We start from the raw sequence: 20,841 nt of genomic DNA on the forward strand, positions 1-20,841 counted from the left end.
GGTTTTTAAAAAAATAACGGATTCGTTAACCTTCATTGCATATCGTTTATAGGAAACACTTTTTTGATAAACCAAATAGTTTTCAAGTTACAGCGAGGTAGACGATAACATAAAAATGAGATTTCAGAGCAAGCTTTTATTCATAAGATACTCCCATATAAAAGCATTATGCGGTGTTTTTAAAATGAAAAAATAAAGTATTTCTAATGAAAATATTGAAAAGCGGTTTTGTCAATTTAAGAGCAGTATGGTGTAGATAACAAAAAAATAATAATTTCTTGACAACTTTTAGAAAATTCACCCCCACCACCCCCTGTACCACACGATTTTAATACGACCAATCTACGATATTTCAGGCTTCTTACTTTTAATTTTGTGTTTTCCTTTTAATTCATTTATTTTATTGAAGTTAATGTGCCTAAGCAGCTTTTGTGTATAAATAAACTTGTCAAGGCGGACAAGCGGAAGAAAATTTTTCAAAATTATATTTGTTTATTTTGTATAATAAAAGTCCTTTATTATTATTAAAGACAGAAAAATAATTAAACTGCCAATATTCAAATTGTGTTTATCATATCTTCATCATATGTTTTTGAACATTTTCTTGTTCTTATCCAAAACCAGAGAAGGCATTAATTTAGTACTCCATTCATTTTTAAGGGAAGTCACAAAATTTCGTTCGTTACCCGCAAATACGCCGCAAATACGGTCGAAATGAATCCTTTTCAGTATATTGTGCGCCTAAAATAACGGCCTTGAAATACGCAAAAAATGCTACGTTGCCATTTTACTACCTCGTAGGAAGCCATAAACTACTACAACTAAACATACTGTGAAGTCCTAACGTATGGTTTACCGCAGAGAGTCAAAGGGAAGTCAATACATGCGACAGACATACCAAGATTACATTGCGAATTGCGATGCGAGCGCCAACGATCTACGCCTGAACTAAAATTGATAATGTACGGATAAATAGTCGACCTTGGGACTTCATTAGAAAATTTTGCAGGAACGGTGCTAAGGCCCTCAAGGTCATACTGGCAAAGTTTTACATAGGAAACGTTGTGACTTCCGAAATCGGAAGTCTCCACGTTGTAGATAAAGTCACATCGTTAATTGAGTATGTATTTTGGAAATTATAGAGTACGTTTATCTATATATATATATATATATATATATATATATATATATATATATATATATATATATATATATATTGATACTATTGAACATATGACAAAAGTTCTATACTTACTATAGCACAGAACATACTAAAAATACAGTGTGGGCAGCATAGACATATATATATATATATATATATATATATATATATATATATATATATATATATATATATATTCTCACGTATTGATTCACGGATGGAAAAATATGATGACACTATATTCCGGGATATCATCCGTTCGCTCGTTGAACTCCGACTGGAATCCTGCATCCGACTGGAATCCTGCAGACGTTTCGCCAAAATCTCACTTGGCATCTTCAGTGCTCGCGCTCCGAAAACACTTCGAAGTGTTCGAAGTGTTTTCGGAGCGCGAGCACTGAAGATGCCAAGTGAGATTTTGGCGAAACGTCTGCAGGATTCCAGTCGGAGTTCAACGAGCGAACGGATGATATCCCGGAATATAGTGTCATCATATATATATATATATATATATATATATATATATATATATATATATATATATATATATATATATATATATATATATATATATATATATATATATATATATATATATATATATATATATATATATATATATATATATATATATTACACGTCTAGAAAATATAGATAAGTATGGTATTCAAAAAGTTTAAGAATCCTGGTTTAGATTGCTATATGGAATTAGATGTAGAACAAATATTTTACCATACCTGATTAGGTCAGGCTGGTCGAGTAAGTTCAATCGATACACATTTCGCCCTCTGCTATTGTACTGCAAATTCATTCAATGCGCGAAACCCTATCTGTACGACAAAATTCGATTTCGGACGAATTTCCGCAATTTGAATCTCCACGGGGTCTCCTTACTACGCCATAGCATCGAAAATACCATTTGAATAGGTCCTTCTCATACCAGATTGTAAATACATCTCCTTGTTAGACTTTAGTTAAGATATTTTCGCCTTGTTGGGCATTAATTTTCTAAATAGATTTAACGCCAAGTGGTTAGGCCATCCGTTCCACATGTATTTCTGTGTTTCACCGAGCGCTGGCGATTGATCTCCGTTGTGCAGGGCAGATGAGAGGAGAGACATGCGCCGAAGTCGAAGAACGTATTATTTTTCAGCACTGTTTCTCTTGTAAAGAAAAGCGTTCTCGACAAATAAACAAATAAACAAAAAAAATAACAAATAAGGTTTTTTGCATTAATAAAATTGAGTGCATGAACTCAAATATTGTGGCTTCTATAAAAGTTTTTTTAAATAAGCAATAGAAGCATTTTAATAGTCACAGGGACATGCAGTGTCTTTTAATTGTGTTTGCTAACCCGGGAAACATTTGTAAAAACAACAAACAATGAAATATTTAATAATTACTTTGGCTGACGAACCTACTCTCAAGCAATTCAGAGGTCAGTTAAAAAGAAAAGTCACTTTATTTGCAGAATATCTGCATAATCTAGATAAAGATAATATCACCAAAGTTAACATTTTTTAAATTGAACAAAGAAAAAAAATTTGGCCTTGTTTTCATGAGTATGACCAACTGCATCTAGAACTTTTAAATCTTCTACCAGATGGGACGCACGCCCATGAGGTAGAGGAAGCTAACTTTCAGCAAAACACCACAACGCTTGGTTACTCATTTTACGCAGGCTTTAAATGTTGATGCTTGTTGTACCACGCAGGTACACAGTACCCCTTCGTCTGAAATAATTTTCAGTTCGTTGCCGAAAATTGGTATACACAAATTTTCCTGAAAATACGAAGATTGGTCAGGTTGGAAGGAGGCCTTTTTAGAAGTAATTGATTCCGACATAGTAGCAGGCAAAAATTTTTACACCTGCGGAACAGTCAAGAACTACATCTTTCAGATGTAATAAAGTCAATTGAGATCAAACTCTCAAACTGTAATTTAGCTGGGTCCGCTCTGGTCAAACGATTTGAGAATAAGCTTCTTATAATTCATAACCATATCAAAACAATGGTCGTATATCCAACAATACAGACAGAATGGTATAAAGAGCTTACAATTTTTCACGATTTATTGAAAAGCAACTTGAAATCGCTGCAATCTCTAGCGGAAAATATTGATGCGTGGGATCGATTAATTTTGTACTTAATAGTCAAAAAATTAGATCCTAAAATCCGAACTATTACTAAAATATTTACCTTCTATGGGTCACTTAAATAAATTTCTCAATAAAAAATGTTCAATGTTAGAACGTCTGAGACAAAACATCTGAGACAAAAGAATATAGTAGTTACTAACCAAAAGGAATGGCTTTGGAGATGCAGGAAATTTGTTTTGAATTTTGTAACGGTGCGTATAGCATTCAGAATTACAATAAATAAATTAATGTTAAGTACATCACAAAGAATTGCGAGAATCAAGGAGAGAAATTATGCTAAAATTGTTGCTACGGAAAACCGAAACACCGATCAAAAACAACTCATTTCACTATCACGGCAGTTTAAAAAGCTGTAATAGCTCCATTGGACAATAATCCAAGCGCGGATGAAAAAAAACAGGGTCAATTGTGGTGGTTCATATTATAATCAATGGCAAATTAATACCGGCTACGGCGCTACTAGACTAGACTAGGTAGGAATAAAAACATAAAACAAATCATGGCGTAAACGGATTAGATAAAAATAGTATTAATATTGATAAAAAAACGAAAATAAAGATTTAGTAAATATGCGATTATTTTAGGTTCACATGTATTTTGGTCAGTAATAAAAGCCGGTCAGATTAGTTTAGGAAAAAATATGTCAAGTTCGCCAAGTTAGGATGGGTTATTGCAGGTGAGCTATTTTGTTCAAATAAGGATGTTCTATGTAATTTGGTAAGCTGTTTATCTATAAATTTCGACAAAAAATATACATTTTTTGGACGCAGAAAAATTTTGTGAAATTAATTTATAACAATATACAGTCCATTTTGTCAGTAAGGAAGACATAAGCTCGACAGAGACTCAAAATAAACTAAACAGATTTTATTTGGGCGATATTGGCACTGAACAATACGTTTAAAAATTGTCTTTCACATTGCATGAAGTTTTGCTTTTTGTTCATATCTAATTAAACCGTGGATTAGATACTACCTTGTCCTTAAAATTATATGCACCAAGTTAACATTACTTTATTTGAAGGAGCAGTGACGAAAATTTAAATTTTAAATAGTGGAAAAACACCTTTTATAACTTTTTTTGGTTAACTCTGAACTTAATAAAAGGACTTCTGTCTTTCGAGAGAATGGGGAGAGGGAATTTTATGTGGGCCACCCTGAACACATATTTCGAAAATTAGTTATAAGTTAAGTTAATACACTAAAGGTTAATCACATGAATACTATATAGATATTTACATTCGAGAAAAATGGCTCCTAATTTTAAATGCTTATCATGCCACTGGATACAATAATTATGTAACAAGCGTGTAATAATTTATCAAAGAAGAATGTAAATGTAAATTTGTTTAATTTTCAAAGTTTGTTTGACTTTTTGAAACATTGTTATTGGAATACTCTGTACCAGCTCATATACTGTTTGAGAGGGCGGAGCTAAATCCGGAGCATGAATATTGTCTCGGATGACTGATTCCCCTATTGGTGAGTCGCTGTTAAGATTGTTAGATTGCTTATAGATTTTTATGGATTCTCTGATTTTTCTTTGATGCATTCTGCTCTCGAGAATAGTAGAGTAGAATTTGGATCAGTTTTAGTCAAGCTCTGAAGTCAAAATGATGAAGAATCCAGAAGATGTAAAAAAATTAAAAACCTTTCACAGCAAAAAAATAATTAAAATATGTCTAACCAATTTCATAAAAATATATAGTAATGTTAAAAGTTGTTCTTTTCTTAAACTTTAACACACTAGCAAACAAAAATTAAGACATTTGATATTAACATTTCTTCGCAAAATCAGGCCACACTTTTAAGTACCGACACTCCTCGTGATTAAGATTGTTTGGATGTTTAGAGATTTTTATGGATTCTCGGACTTTTCTTTTGTAGAAATATTGATACCTGCAAAAATTTGACATTGATCGAATGAGATTTGATGCCCAGTTTCATGATTGCATTCGGCAAGTGCTAATTTGTCACTGAACCAATAATGTATTACCACAAACACACACCACTTTACCAGACCCTTCCAAAGAAAATGAATCCTATAGCAGAAATGAAGAAACAGGACGAAAAATATCAAGTAGGCTAAAAGAACAGGAAGGAGCCTTAACACTATAACAAATAAACTAATCAGCAGTTGCTGAAGAACATCATGAAACCGGACATCAAATATTAAAGCCGAGAATCCATAAAAATCTCTAAACAACCTAACAATCTTAACCGCGACTCAGGTCTTTATTTTTCAGTTTCAGTTAGGCGTTGTCAGTAAGCTCGATTTATCAACAACCGACAGAGAAGGGAATCAGAAGAATTGTAAATAGTAAAGCATGGAATAAGTGACATGGTTATCAATCTTTGCTACCGTTTGTTCAGTCATTGCCACGAAGAAAAAAATGATTCAGTGGTCTTATTGCTTCCCCTACTGATACTACAATTTTTCATAATTTTCACAATGTCAACGATCGTTCAATTTTATTCGCATGATCTGTGTTAAGCAGATTTATACTTAAGTACTTCTACCGTCAGAAATGGCGATTTTGTTCTCTGTCATGATATAGCACGGTTACGTATAGCTAATCAGCGACCATTTCGACAATTTGTGGGGCCATAACTTCATAAATTTTGATTCGATCTAATCCGATTATTAAATCGTTAATTATTTGGATATATGGTCCCATTTATTCGCATTAAGCACTCGGATAGTTTCGGGATAATCGCATTTTTGACCGTAATGGATGGTGAGAAAGTCTTTAACTTCTACCTCTTAAAATCTGCTCGTCTTAATCAAGCCAATTAATTTCGAGGGGATATCGATAGTACAAGCTTGGGGATGGGCAGGGAAGTCCAGCGGTAAGGAAATAGTATATAATTTAAAACACTAACGCATGCAAATAGTATATTATGCAATAAGTTTGAGGAATGATTAATTTGTGTTGCCTCTATACTTTTCGTAAAACAACACGTATACATTATACATTATACTTGGGTGTGCATGGAGACTTCTTTGAACTATTGCAAAGTTATGTCACAGATAGAACTCAAAGTAAAAAAAATCGTTTAGCAAATGTTTACTCGGGTGTCCTTCAGGGATCTAATCTGGGCCCTTTACCATTTATATTTTGTTTCCGGTGTTGTTCTTTGTTTTCACAATTATATTCATGTTTCTTTTGCCGATGATTTAAAAGTAAAAAAAGATATTCGTTGACATTTACATATCTTGATTTAATAATTATTGTAGAAACCACAGATCATTTTTAAATCTAGATAAATATCAATGCACTTTGTTCACAAGGAAAAAGATATTCCATAGATATTAACTTAATGCTTGCCAAACAGTTACAAAGAGTTAAGCAAGTAAAAGGCTTGGGAATTTTTCTTGACTCTAAATTAAACTGCGAGCCTCATATCGAAATTATTATTAAAAAATGTTTGTGAAATCCGTACTTCATTTTAAGAACTTCCAAAGGGTTCAACAGTAATAAACAGTAACTAGTAATAACTGCGTTTAATATTATAAGAAAATCTGCTCTAGAATACTCATCTACAGCTTGGAACCCCATTTATAAATACATCGTCAGAATAGAAAGCATAAAAAAAAACGTTTTAACGACTCGTACGAGGAAAACTTAAACTTTTATGACGTGAGATCGCATGAAGCTCTAAGCTGTAAATAATCTTATAGATTTTTCTAAATTTGCGGGATTCTCAGGTATTGGAACATTTGGGCCATATGGCACTGACCTAATTGCAGACGACGTTCAAAAGGTAGGGATGACCTGGTTTCATTATTCCAATGTCTTAAACCTTCTTGATATCCCTTACAAACCGTATGTGGCGCCTAATTTTTGTCTAGGGGTGTAATTTTACGGAATATTTTTATAAAAGAAATTTAACTGCACAATGCTCATGAACCGCACGAAACGACTGCCTACAACTAACGTAATTACACGATAAACGGACTGTATTCAAGACATGTTATTATCCGACGCGGCAATGTTTTGCTCACATATTTGGGAAATGTTACGTAATATTCTTATTTTTAAAACAATTAATAAATGTTGCGCGATAGAAACAGTTCAGTTAGTTTAGTCCCTAGAACTCCACAAATATCAAAAATACCAAATCACAAAATCTTTTTAGGCCTGTTTTATTTGAGCTTCAAGGATAATCTATAATAGGTTCGAACGAGATTGACGGATTACTTTTTTAAGTCACCCATAATAAGATGTGCTCGCACCTACAATGATTATGGTTTTCAAAACGATACAGATATATTTAATTTAATTAATTTAAGCCTTAATGGTAGTTATAATTTATTTAAATCTAAGCCTTTGTTTCATAAGAAATTGATTGCTCGATTTTGTTAGATAGTATAAATCTCTATTGGGTAATTGAGTAGTTTGGTCAGTCAGTTGATTGGACTGTGAATTATAAATAATAAATGAATAAATACATAAATAAATATACAGCCACCTATCATAATTGCATCAAAATTTGATGATGATGATTTCTGGATATAATAATGCAAGGCAAATAATAGTCTACACTTTAATTTGTTGTATTTTTGTATAAAAAACTTGTTAATCTGTTATTGTTGAAAAATTTATGAAATTTGAAAGCGCCGCTTATAAATTTTTACACCGAAATAACGCGGACTTTTTCGGATGAAGTGGTAAGCGTCTAAGAAAAGTTGTATATTGCAAAGACCGGATCAGATTCCTAATATTGCCAATAAAACGTTCTGTGTTCTGAAATAAAGTAGGGGTAGAGAATAAATTGTTCGCTGGGAATCCAAACTGCCGTTTGCTGAAGGATTCATATTCTTTGTTTATTTTGCAGGGCCTATTCACTCGAATGGGAACTTTCAACACCGCTCCCGAAATTTATCACACACCGGTCCCTTTTTTCACTTAAGCCTAAAAGGGACTCTGGCCCAAAAATTTATCGCCATTTGATGCTCGTAGATAACTCCGAGCTTTTTAACTCTCACCGTGCAGGCCTGATGGAGAAATTTAAAAGAATAGGAATCCTTTTGTTTTCCCTTTCAGGCAGAAAATTTGATCACATTAACTTTGAAATAACTATTGTAACTAATGTAATAATTTCCTTGATATTTATTTAAAAAAAGTAACGAGGCATATAACCATCAAAATTTGTTTAATTATGATGAAATCAGGATGCTTGTATATGCATTTCTTCTAGGGTTACAAAGAATAACTGTCACTCGGTTTTTTTTTCTGGTAATTCCAATTAATTTTTTTTGATTTTGAAATGAGTATTTCATTTGGATTCTTCCTTTTTACTATTGAAGGTTTTTTTTTATTAATGTAGTTTTAATTAGCAGCAGCAGCAAATATTTGTCCAATTTGCCTTCACCAGTTATCAAATTAATAAAATTAATAAAATCTAAGTTACAAAACAAAATCTACTTTTAGAATAATTAATGTAAATATTCAATGGTTATTTTTAATTATTTTTAGTATTATGTGTAAACTCCTATGACAACTTCACTGTCGATTGGGTTTGGGTCTCGTTTTTCTCCGATTGCTCCCTTACCCATGGGGCAACCCTCCGTTTAGTCATGTTCCAAGCAGTTATAAATTGAGCTTTAGTGGAAATATACTCACCACAACATCATTTTTTCTTCTAATTTACCACAATTAATTAGAATTAATAGTTATGCGATATATTAGTGCTATTCTAGGTTCGGTGCTATAGATTCTAGAGCCTTCTCGCTAATGTTTTTCTTTTAGACAGGTGTTGGTGAACGGTTATTATAATCAGGAGTGGGTCCTTTTTTTTGACAAATAAAGGATATATTATATTTTTATATTCTTATTGCCCATATTGGTGAGGTAAGGACCTCAGTGAATTTCTGCAGCATGTAACGGAGAAATATAACAAGGGCTACAATTTTTTGATAAGAAATTTCATCCTCAGAGAGTGGTCAAAAATCAAAAATCATATTAAATCAGAATAACACACATTCTGATCAGAGTCAGTTGATTATATTTAATATTTGTTGGTGAAAATTGAGGTATATAATATATATATATATATATATATATATATATATATATATATATATATATATATATATATATATATATATATATATATATATATATATATATATATATATATATATATATATATATATATATATATATATATATATATATATATATATATATATATATATATATATATATATATATATATATATATATATATATATATATATATATATATATATATATATATATATATATATATATATATGTATATATATATATATATATATATATATATATATATATATATATATATATATATATATATATATATATATATATAATATATATATATATATATATATATATATATATATATATATATATATATATATATATATATATATATATACATATATATATTATATATATATATATATATATATATATATATATATATATATATATATATATATATATATATATATATATATATATATATATATATATATATATATATATATATATATATATATATATATATATATATATATATATATATATATATATATATATATATATATATATATATATATATATATATATATATATATATATATATATATATATATATATATATATATATATATATATATATATATATATATATATGCATCCGACTGGAATCCTGCAGACGTTTCGCCAAAATCTCACTTGGCATCTTCAATGCTCGCGCTCCGAAAACACTTCGAACACAGTGTGTATATATATATATATATATATATATATATATATATATATATATATATATATATATATATATATATATATATATATATATATATATATAATCTTGAGAAATATTTATATTAAAATTCACAACATAATTCTCTTACTGTGATTTAAATAATCCAATGTTCACAAATCTAAATGCAAACAGTTGTATATTTAAAGCTATCCATTTAACAGTTCACAAATGATTACTTTTATGTACAGGCCAATAAAGAGGAGTTTGAACAAGACCTTCAAAGTATGCCTTGGCATAATGTTCTTTATTCCCGTAGTATTGATAAGAAAATCTCACTTTTTAATAACTACGTCTTGAATGTATTTGATACGCATGCAAGGAAGTTGTTACTTTGTGTATTAAGTGGAGACTGATAATATGAAATTATTACAAAAACTAACAAATAGAACGTAAAAACAATTGAAACAATGCAAGCTCACTGTAGATTACAATTACAATAATGTTATTAGGAAGTATACAACGGTGGCAAATAGGAAAAAAGAAAAAATGAATATATTTTGTCCTAATAGCTTAAAATTAAAAAACCTATAGAGGGTTATTCTTTTGCGTTCTATTAGTATTCTGCTTCTACTCTTTAGTAAAATAATTCAGAAGTAAACAAGAGCATTTATCGATATTTACAGACTCCTTTAAGACTTCACTATATTATTCATTATTTAAAAGATCGTTTTCTTATAACCTTTACATACTTCACTTCTTCTCTTCATTCAAAATCTAATCTTAGTATCATAAAATTTAGGTTTTCTTTCTAGATGTATAATTTTGCGGATATACATATTTTTGGGACTGAACTTTGACCAGATCTAAATCGCCTTCAGTTCCTTTTTGCGGATAATTAAATATAATTTATAGAAATATGTTTGTTGTAATTAATTTTCTAAGAATAAACTTCATTTATTATTACTAATATTATTATGAAGCTATTTACATATTATTATTATATATTATAAATTAATCGAAAAGCAGCACGGCTTTCAAGCCGATAAAAAACTTCTTGGCTGTCAAGATTTTTTTTGCGGGGGCGGAGTTTCAAAATAAAATGATAAATGGCATGATATATACAATGGTAAGGAGAAAATCCTAAAACTTGTTGATTCATTTAAGCAATTTTTTCGTCGGTAGCATACGGCAAATTTGTTTTGTTTTTTTAAGAATTTTTTAATTTTTAATAACTCATATTTCATAATCCGCTTACTGAGGGCTCGTCAATAAAGTTTGATGCTTCAGTATTTTCTCAAAATATGTCCAGATCCGATTAAATCTTCACAAGATTAGTTATTATTTTGTTATATACATTTTCCTTACATTTTTTTGTTCTAGTTGTTCTCTGCATTTGTTTTGTGATGATTATTTTTATTTCTCTCTTTTCGTCTTTTAAATTTGTTGTTTTATTTCTGTAAGCTTCGTTATACATATTCCTTTTATAATGCTAGTATTTTATTCAAAGAAACTTATTTGCACCGGGGCTTTCGGTTGCACCAATTTCAATTCGAGAGTGAACACGATACCGGTAACAGATTTGTTTACCAGGAAAGCCTTAAATTTAGACGCTTCGTTCAACTGAAGAGAATTTAGATTTTTTTTAGATCTAAAAATAGTTTTTGCGTTGTGTGATATAAATAGACACTTTCTGTGAAAAATGGTTATTTTAGTATTCCAAAATAACAAATTTTCTACAAATATTCTTGATAACTTTGTTCAAAATGAGACAAAAAAGTGATTCCCTGATCAGGTTCTCCACAAAAAATGAATAGGCAATTATGGTTTGACAAAATGAAAGACCGCAATTCATCCAAACAAAATAACGTGTTTTAAGTGTGATTATATTTGTATATTGGTAAACTTGTCAGCAAATTGACATTAGTATATGAGCAACTTCCGAATTTTTTTTTTTTAATTTTCCTTATCGGAATCGCTCAATATTGTTTAAGTTTTACAAAGGCTAATTCATTTTACTATAGTAGGATTAAGTTTCTAAATTTAAAGTAAATGTAAAATCCTGGGCGAGGTTCACTTTCAAGTTGTGCTTTGAAATCCTCATTGTCCAATGATTATGAAAATTTTAACAAAACCAGTTATTAAAATTTGACAAAATGGGTCCGTAGTTTCATCAAATATTTTGATCAGAATGTTTTGATAAGTTTTTAATCTATTTAAGTTAAAAAAAACAATGGCAATCGCTCATTTGCTGGAGTTACACGGAGTAAGTTCTCATGAAGTGAAATTATAAATACTTGGAAGGCCTATTGTTTCACACCTTGGAAGCATCTACAGTTAAAGCATGCAAAATATATGAACATAATTTAAATTACGAATATTTACTTGAACTAATCTTTGCAAATTTCCAAATTAATTTGCCTAGCACTTTTAATATTCGTATCGTGTTAACCATACCTATTTCGTATTCACCGGTTCAACGTTTGTTAATTAACTTCCAATGTGGTTATGAAGATATGTTGTCATTGTCTCAAAGGTCAATCAATTTAATTACCTCAATTACACTGGAGGTTTCATAGTACTGCGAGCGAAGATTTGCGTTTAAAACGTTAACCGTCGTAGTCCCTTTTTAGACGCGAATTTTTATCGAAAACTTTTAAGCACGTACTCTGTCTACAGTCTAACTATTTAGTCGTGGCGGCGTTACATGGCTTGGCAGAATTCCATAGTCGAGACCTGTAAAACACTTTGAATGTTTTTCTGAAAATAACTTTCATATGGCATTTCTTTAAATAGCAATAACGGTTTATTCGAAGTATTTGAGCGGTTTTGTTTTTGTGTGCTATTTGCGAGACAAAGTGACGCGTTTGACTCTTTGTCACCGCGTCGCTACGTTTCGTTGATAGTTACCATTTTTAGATTCATTTAATATCCAGCTAATCATGAATCATGATTGTTTTTCAACCGTGTTCTGAATATGGTTGGAATATTAATACAATTTTTAGTAAATTTTCATGTTTTTAAGTTTAAATTTTCCACTGAATATTTGATTTTTGAATACTAGGTAATTTAGTCGCCGGTTTCGTGAAAAATACTGCAAATGACGCAAAAATTTAAATGATATTGTGAAAAATACGCGTCTGCTTCGAAGTAAAATATGAACAGCGTATTCTCCCAACAAAACACACTCATGTATAATGCATATAACAGGAAAAGTTGGCCTCAATATGGGCCAGTTTATATCACAGAGGGGAGAACACAATTAATATTGTCCCTGTACAGCAATTTCCACGAAAACAACATAGTTTTCAGGCACGGTTGCTCTAATATACTCTTCTAATTTGAATATCTCTGCGTTCCCAACCAAATTTTGGTTTTGCCGGCATATGTGCATATACAAGGTATATCAAAAAAAGTAATGTTCGCTCTTCAGTCAGCAGAAATCCATTAAAAATTATTAAAACATATTTCGATGAAACACGAGAAGAAACCAAATGTTGATATTTGTCGCTTTAGGTGAAAACTTTTTTCTAAGTTACTTTTTTGTGAGGCGAAAGATGCCGCACACAGGGCAATACTAATAATATTGCATTTTCAAGTACCCTTTTTATTTCAATTGTTTCACAACTTATGAAGTAGGTACAAACGGATCCTGCTAGAATTTTCCACTTAATGAAATATTACTATTTTTTAATAAGTTTTCAAGGTATTAGCCATTTTATAAGATTTTCGTTAATATATAACAGTAAAGCAATCTTTCGCGTTTAATATTTTGGTATTAGTTGGTCCTTTTTATGTTCTTTGATAAAATATTGCAGATCACTGAACGCCTTTCTAAATCAATAAAAATAGCAACAAGCGTCGCCAGTTTTCGTTCTACTTATTGATATTGATCAATCGATCTATCCAGCTGAAAATTCCTAGTGTTGCTGATCAATCGACAATTTTTTATTTTTAAAAAACTCATTCGTTTATTCATCAGACCTATAAGGGATACCTTATACCCCTATACCTCTTACGCACTTTTTCATTTTCTTTAACTTGCCTCATGTAGTTTTGAAAACGTTTTTGCATTTTTTCTTTAAAAAAATGTGCGGATTTTTCAAAAATGCGTACTTTTGTTTTTCAGGAATAATATGAAGCGCTAAAGAGCCACTAAAAATATGATATATTAGATTTTAATTTACGTATACAAATTCTTGTGAGAAAAGTCAAAATTTCAGACTGAAGGTCATCTAACTCTGTAAGTTTTTCACTTATTTGCATTTAGAAAGTTGATGTTATTTTCCGATTTTTTTGAAGAATAAACTTTATATCAAATGTTGGGATTGATTTCATATTTCAGTATTCTCATTCTTTGGTATTATCATGTATACCATTTGATACGGGACACGTAGCTTAATTATAACCAAATACAGCAATGAAAATGTAAATTTTCATGTAAACTCGTCATTCGCGTTCTGACGCATGCCGCCCAGTATCGCATGCTACGTCAGAAGTTAAATTTAGTTCGCCCATTTCGAATTTCTCTACCGTAATCTTTGTTTGCCCGAAAAAAGAAGTTGCCAATTTTCAAGAATATTAGATTATTATATTCCAGGCATTTGGATGTGATTAAATGGTAAAGTTATAAACATTTAATACAGAAGCATTGGAAGACAATAATACAATACAATACGTTCTTTTCCATAGACAATAATACATTGTATAGGAAGTAATTCTTAAAACTAACCTAAAAGAAGAAACAAAAAACGATGCACGGGCTCTATGATACAACTTCCTCATTATAGTAAGTTTCTTCTAATAAAACGGTTATTAACAACTTTAAAAAGCTTTAATGTTTTGCACATCTTTATGTTATTTGGCTAATTATAAAAATATAATAAACCTACCTTTCAAGGAGAATGGAAAGCCAATTTAGATTTACAAGTATTTGTGTGGCGGTTAAAAAAATTCTAGCATTTAAACTATCTACAGAGTGGTTTAATTAAAATGTTTTAACAGAAAAAAAAACTAATTCTAAACTAGATAGAGCAAAATCGACTTACATGCCAGGGCTTGATTTTTGAGAAACATTGGTTAAAACCGAATGGCGATATCTTCAATACCAACTGAGATATGGGGCGTTTTCTAATTTTCGGCCCTGCAGTGGCATACCCAGATTTTTTCTATGGTTCTCCATTTTCTCATAAATATATACAAGTTTCTTATTTTATATGGAAATCATAGTGGGCTATGGTCTCAAAAAATACCCGTTGCCGAGCCCTTTTCCACCATATAGATTTGTTGGTATCTGTGTTGAAAAAGGGCGAAAATATAAGGCATTTTTTGTTTATGTATTAGTAGGCCGTGCATAATATGTTCAAAAAGAGGTCACATAGAAATAATTTAATAAACATTGGAACTTAAAAAAAACAATGCCAATTTAAAATAAATTAAAATTAAAAATTAAAACGCGAATCATTTAATATTATAATTTTAATTTTATATATATTTCTAATATTTAATTTTAATATTTTTGATTATTTGGAAAACAATATCATAGTTATTTTAACCTAATAAAAAATAATAAAAATTAGAATACAGAATATTAAAATTTAACGTTGTGCATTAGTTGTACTGAAATATTTTAACATATATATTTAAATTGGGCGCTGCACTTTTCAATACACTGAACTCATCTTTTTCATACTGAATGGCAACTATTCACTAACCGTATGGGATAGATGGAAGCAGACGCTCTTCCAGTAGATTCATCGAACTCTGCTTTTATTTGGAACATAAGATCTTTTAATCTTTCCCAGAGAAGTTAGATCACACAATTTGGCAGGGGCCTCTTGTTCCATTCCAACATTGTCCAAACTTTTCATTTAAAAGTTCACTTGCAATCCGTGCGTTGTGATTGTGATAACAAATGTTCCTTCCAAGAATTAATGGCAGTCCTTTCAGAAAAGGAACAACACTTGATAGCAAAATATAAATATAATCATCCGCTGTGAAATTTTCATTAAAAAAATGAGGTCGGAAAATTCCTACCCATGCATTGAATCCAAAGCGACCTTGCCGACTTTTTGTGCTGTGAATCTTTTAAATATTCCGAAACAGTCTTCTTCCTTCTCACCTTCTCCCTTCTCACTCCAAACAATAGACAATGTAAAATTAATGTTCTCGCTTTTCTGGTACGATGTGGGTTAAATTTATGTTTTTTAATGTAGTCAAAGCTTTAGTTTTTTCAGCATTTGTTGCATCAGCTAGTGCCCTTGAGGATATGCTTGGAATTAAGTGATTTTGATTTTCCCTTGACTTTTTGAAAATTCCGTAACTGGTTAAATTATTTTTTAACGTCCAAAATATTCGATTGTCTGGTATGTATTGAAATAAAGTTCATTGGCTGCCATTTTCGTTGGATAAAATGCAACACTAAAAGCTTAAGTCTGGCCACTAAAATTATGTGTGACAGTGCATAAAATGCAATAAAGAATAGAAGTTATTTCCTTAACTGATATTGAGAGCTATATACACGATCTACTAAATCATAAAAAATGCGCTATATTTCCATCTTTTTCCATCACAAATATTAACAATATGTATGGTTCGAGACAGGCATTTTTTAAGACCTTTTCCAAATATGATTGTCATATAAAATAAGAAAGTTGTATTCATTTATGAGAAAACGGGGAACTGTAGAATAAATCTGGGTACCTCACTGCGTTTGCCTTAAACAAATGCCTCAACAGGAGATAATGCTTTTATTCATGTCCAAAATTGTAATAAGTAAAAAAGTTATGGGCAATTTTCAAGAGGGCCGAAAATTGAAAAACGCCCTAAATCTCGGTTGTTAGTGAAGATATCGCCATGCGCCATTACCCTTAAATGTTTCTCAAAAATCGAGCCCTTGTGTAAGTCGATTTTGCTCTATCTATTTCTGAACTAGATAGACACTTTTTAAATTATCACCATTTGTAAAAATTAACAAATAGATTTTGTACAGATACAAAAACTATATCGTAGCCTTGTTAACATTCGCAAAATAAATATCAATTAGGTATTCGATTTTAAATTTTTTAATTTTAATTTTCCCAGAACATAACAATGAGAGTTTATTTTGAATATTAGATATTCGCGGTAAGTTTTTCAGTAAGATTATTATCAATATATTGTTCAATTCAAATTTTAATTTATTTGTGTGATTACTCTAAACTATCAAGTTGCTGCAATCACTTTCTTGAACTGTATCAGGGTTATCCGAAATTAAGGACGAAACATTTATTTTGTTATATGTTATTTTTAAAGTCCATATATTGTTGTTACTTTGTTGAAAAAAAATTCTACCAATCAAACGCATGAGCGACACAGTTATAGGGGAAGATATGCAGGAACCTGTGTCGCAGTTTGTATTATGTTGTGTGTTTAATTATTTCGATAGACTCAACAATTTTTCTAGGATAGAAGAAAGGACTAGAAAGGGAAGAGTGTTGTTATTTTAGTTTTGGCTTAGATAGTTAAGAAATATTTGTGGTCAGATAACAAAAACATCATCTACTTTCGCTTCCACGATTTCGGTTTTAGACGGGACTTATGAATAACTAGTTTTTCAAAATATTTTACAAAAATGATGCTTAGTGTCCCAGAAACAGGAATGGGAAAGGGCGATTCAACGTCAAAACTAACTAGAATGTCGTCTGGCTCTACTTTTTAGTTCTTGAATACGAAATCACAAAACTAGAATTTTTTCCTGTAAAACGTTTAAAAATTGAGTCTACATGGTGTTTGGTGCTAACGCTGGCCCGGTCGCGAAATTTTATAGGTTTGACAAATCCCTTCTTTTTTATAGATTTCGGAAGATATGAAGCTTTAATGACCGCTTTAATTTTACGTTCTATAGAGCAAGTCGGATCTTTATTGAGTTGGCGATAAGAGCTGTCTGAGAGGATTTCTTGAATTTTGTCTTGGTAGTTGGTAGAATTCATGATAACAGTAGCCCTTCCCGTATCTGATTTTGAGATTACTACGGGTTAAATTTTAATGCAAAAAACTCTGATAAACCGAAGCAAATGTTCCATGAAACCAATTCAGAACGATACCATCCAGCCGAAAAATCGTCCGTGATCTATTCCTTAGTTTTCAAAGCAATTTTTCTGTCTTATCCTGAATTTCTTAACCAGAAATTAACACATCGCATCTCAGTTCTTCTCTCAAATAATTTCAAGATATTAATTAAAAAATACACCTCACCATAACCATTAACATTAAGTAACTCTGTAAATAAATGCCACTTGCCTCTGTGATAGTTCCATATATATCAATATCAATAATTCTGAAAAAACATAACATTCAAACTAAAATCTCCCAATATTTACGATCGGCAAAATATAAAATTTTTCACGAGATAGCAAGTGTTTACAGCATACCGTGCAACTGGGACTAGGAAAATATCGGAAAAAGAGTTCGAAAAATATCAAGCAGATTAAAGGACGACCAATAGCACATCAGATTTTATTCGATAAGACCAAAATACTTGCATCTAGCCTTTTCTTCCACCCATAACAAATTTATGAATCTATCGAAATAATCAAATATTCCAATAATATAAAACGCGACACAGGTTTCCACATGACTCCCACTTGGAATTTGGTCATCCATGAAGCAATTAACGCTCCCCCTACCGGTCTGAAGAAGCCACTATCATGCTTGGCGAAATGTGAGCGAGACAGAGTAAACACTCTCATGAGAAATTCTACAAAAAAATTATTTTAAAAATATTTTCATTTTGAGATAACCTGGAAAGAACATAAATCTCAACAACGAACAGTAATTTAAATTTAAATGGGACGTGATTCCATTTTCCCGAAATTTACGAGAATCGACTCGAACGCGAAATCATATGGCAATTTCGCCGAGCAATAAAATTGACAAATGCGTTGATTCGCGTTGCGCTATGGTTCAGCATCGCTTATCCCTGTTTCCTTTCGAATGTTTATTAATAAATGATTTCACAGACCATTTCCGCACAGATAAATATCAGATATCCGCTTTTTGCTCGGTGAGACGTCATTTTTCATCGTTTTCTTTGCGTTACTTACTTCAAATGTCAGTCGCACATGAGGGGTTCATTTTACGGACTATCGAAGTCCGATGGTTTCCAAACATCAATACAATTTTGAAACGACAAATGAACATCATCATCTATGTCATCTTTTCGTTACTTAACTCACATTGGAAACGGATATTCATACTGGACTCTTTAAAGAGTATTTTTTCTTGGAGCGGATGATCGTATAAAGTTTTTACCTACAATGTCAAAAACCACAATGAAAAATATCTTTGGTGTATTATTGATCCATCTCCCGAAACAGCAGGAACATTTTTGGAAAATCCCAGTTATTTTCATTTGGCCACATAAAACTTATTAATTAGATTCAAACCTGTTTTCAAAGCTTTTATTATTTTTTTTCAGTTATCAACCACGCACGCAACTAATTCCGGAACATAAAAGATTAGTTAATCAGAAATAGTGTATTCTTATTACATTGTTGTACTGGGGTTTAAACTAATTGTATCTTGGCTGGTTAGTATCTGAAATAGAAATCGTTAAAAAAAGAAACTTTAAAAACTAGAACGAATATCCTCAGGCTTCGAAGTAACCCATCCAATTATATTTTCCACATTTAATTTGCATATTCAACGGCTAAACCCTTTGTTCGTTAACATTAATTGAAATGACTTACTGAAAATTATGATGCATATTAAAAACATTGGCGTCAACAATGATGCGAAACATAGCCAGAATAATAGTTATTTATTAATTAGTAAAAGCGTCCTTTGAGCTAAATGAAACTTCCTCTACTGCTCAATTAGAAACATAAAGTATACATTAAAATTTATACGATAGAACATAATTTGGAAACATCATCTACATCAACTACGTGCATTACACACAGCTCCCCAACTCTTGTCCCAGAAATAAGTAACTAATTTAGAATTAAAAAACTGATTTGTCAATTAATATGGCACTAAAAATTAAATTTATATTTATATTAAATGCTCTACTGGAGATGTAGGATAATTGCGCTGAGTATCTTATAGAAAGATGGGAAACAGAATTTAAAAGCGTGCTACCTAGTGGCACTTGTGCCTTAGATTGTCGACCACTGCTCTAGACCAATTTGTCCAAGACGTTTGATATTTGATTGCTTTTGTTATAGTCTCTGCAGGATTTTCTCAAAACATTCATTTTTTTTAATAGAAAGGTAATAGATTTCTGGTTCCATATGACTCATTTAGGGATGATTTGGTATTGGTTTACAGTGCAGAAAGCCAAAACTTAGAAAGTTTGAAATTTAATACCTGAAAGTTTAAAATTTTGAAATTATGAGACCTTACTTGGTATTGAGTTTTATCGTTCCACCTTTTGTAGTTTTCCGGTACTTTTTGCTGTAAGAGCAGTGTCGTCATAGCTTAGTAATTAATAGAAACAAAATTTTGAAATTATGAAATTAAAAAAAAAAATGACATGTGACTTAAAAGTGGTAAATCTGACAACATTTTTGTTAGCATTTTTGAATACTGTATGTCCAAAAACTCCCAGGTATTGAATTTTATCTTTCGAACTTTAACAATTTTGACGATATTTGACTATTTCGGTAATTTTTATAAACCCGATATTACAAACTACAAATAAATAAAAATTAATAACGTTAATAACAGATACAAATTTTAATTGGAACGAGCATATTGATATGGAGAAATTGTAGTACGACTAA

General features: G+C 30.7%; 1 protein-coding gene across 4 annotated transcripts in view; it reads right to left on the reverse strand.

The window, feature by feature from the left end:
- LOC132703989 (RING finger protein nhl-1) overlaps positions 1 to 20,841 on the reverse strand; it is a 159,653-nt gene that overhangs the window by 29,418 nt on the left and 109,394 nt on the right. Inside the window, exon 1 of one of the 4 annotated variants that reach the window (XM_060673572.1) lies at positions 12,633 to 12,756. The exons of the other annotated variants lie outside the window; for them this stretch is intronic. The gene's annotated coding sequence lies outside the window, so the exon portion shown is untranslated. Of the gene's footprint in view, positions 1 to 12,632; positions 12,757 to 20,841 lie in introns of those variants that run through there. 4 annotated transcript variants of the gene reach the window in all.

This window comes from Cylas formicarius, unplaced genomic scaffold (assembly GCF_029955315.1).
Source record: "Cylas formicarius isolate icCylForm1 unplaced genomic scaffold, icCylForm1.1 PGA_scaffold_6__28_contigs__length_40554024, whole genome shotgun sequence".
Classification (NCBI taxonomy): Eukaryota; Metazoa; Arthropoda; class Insecta; order Coleoptera; family Brentidae; genus Cylas; species Cylas formicarius.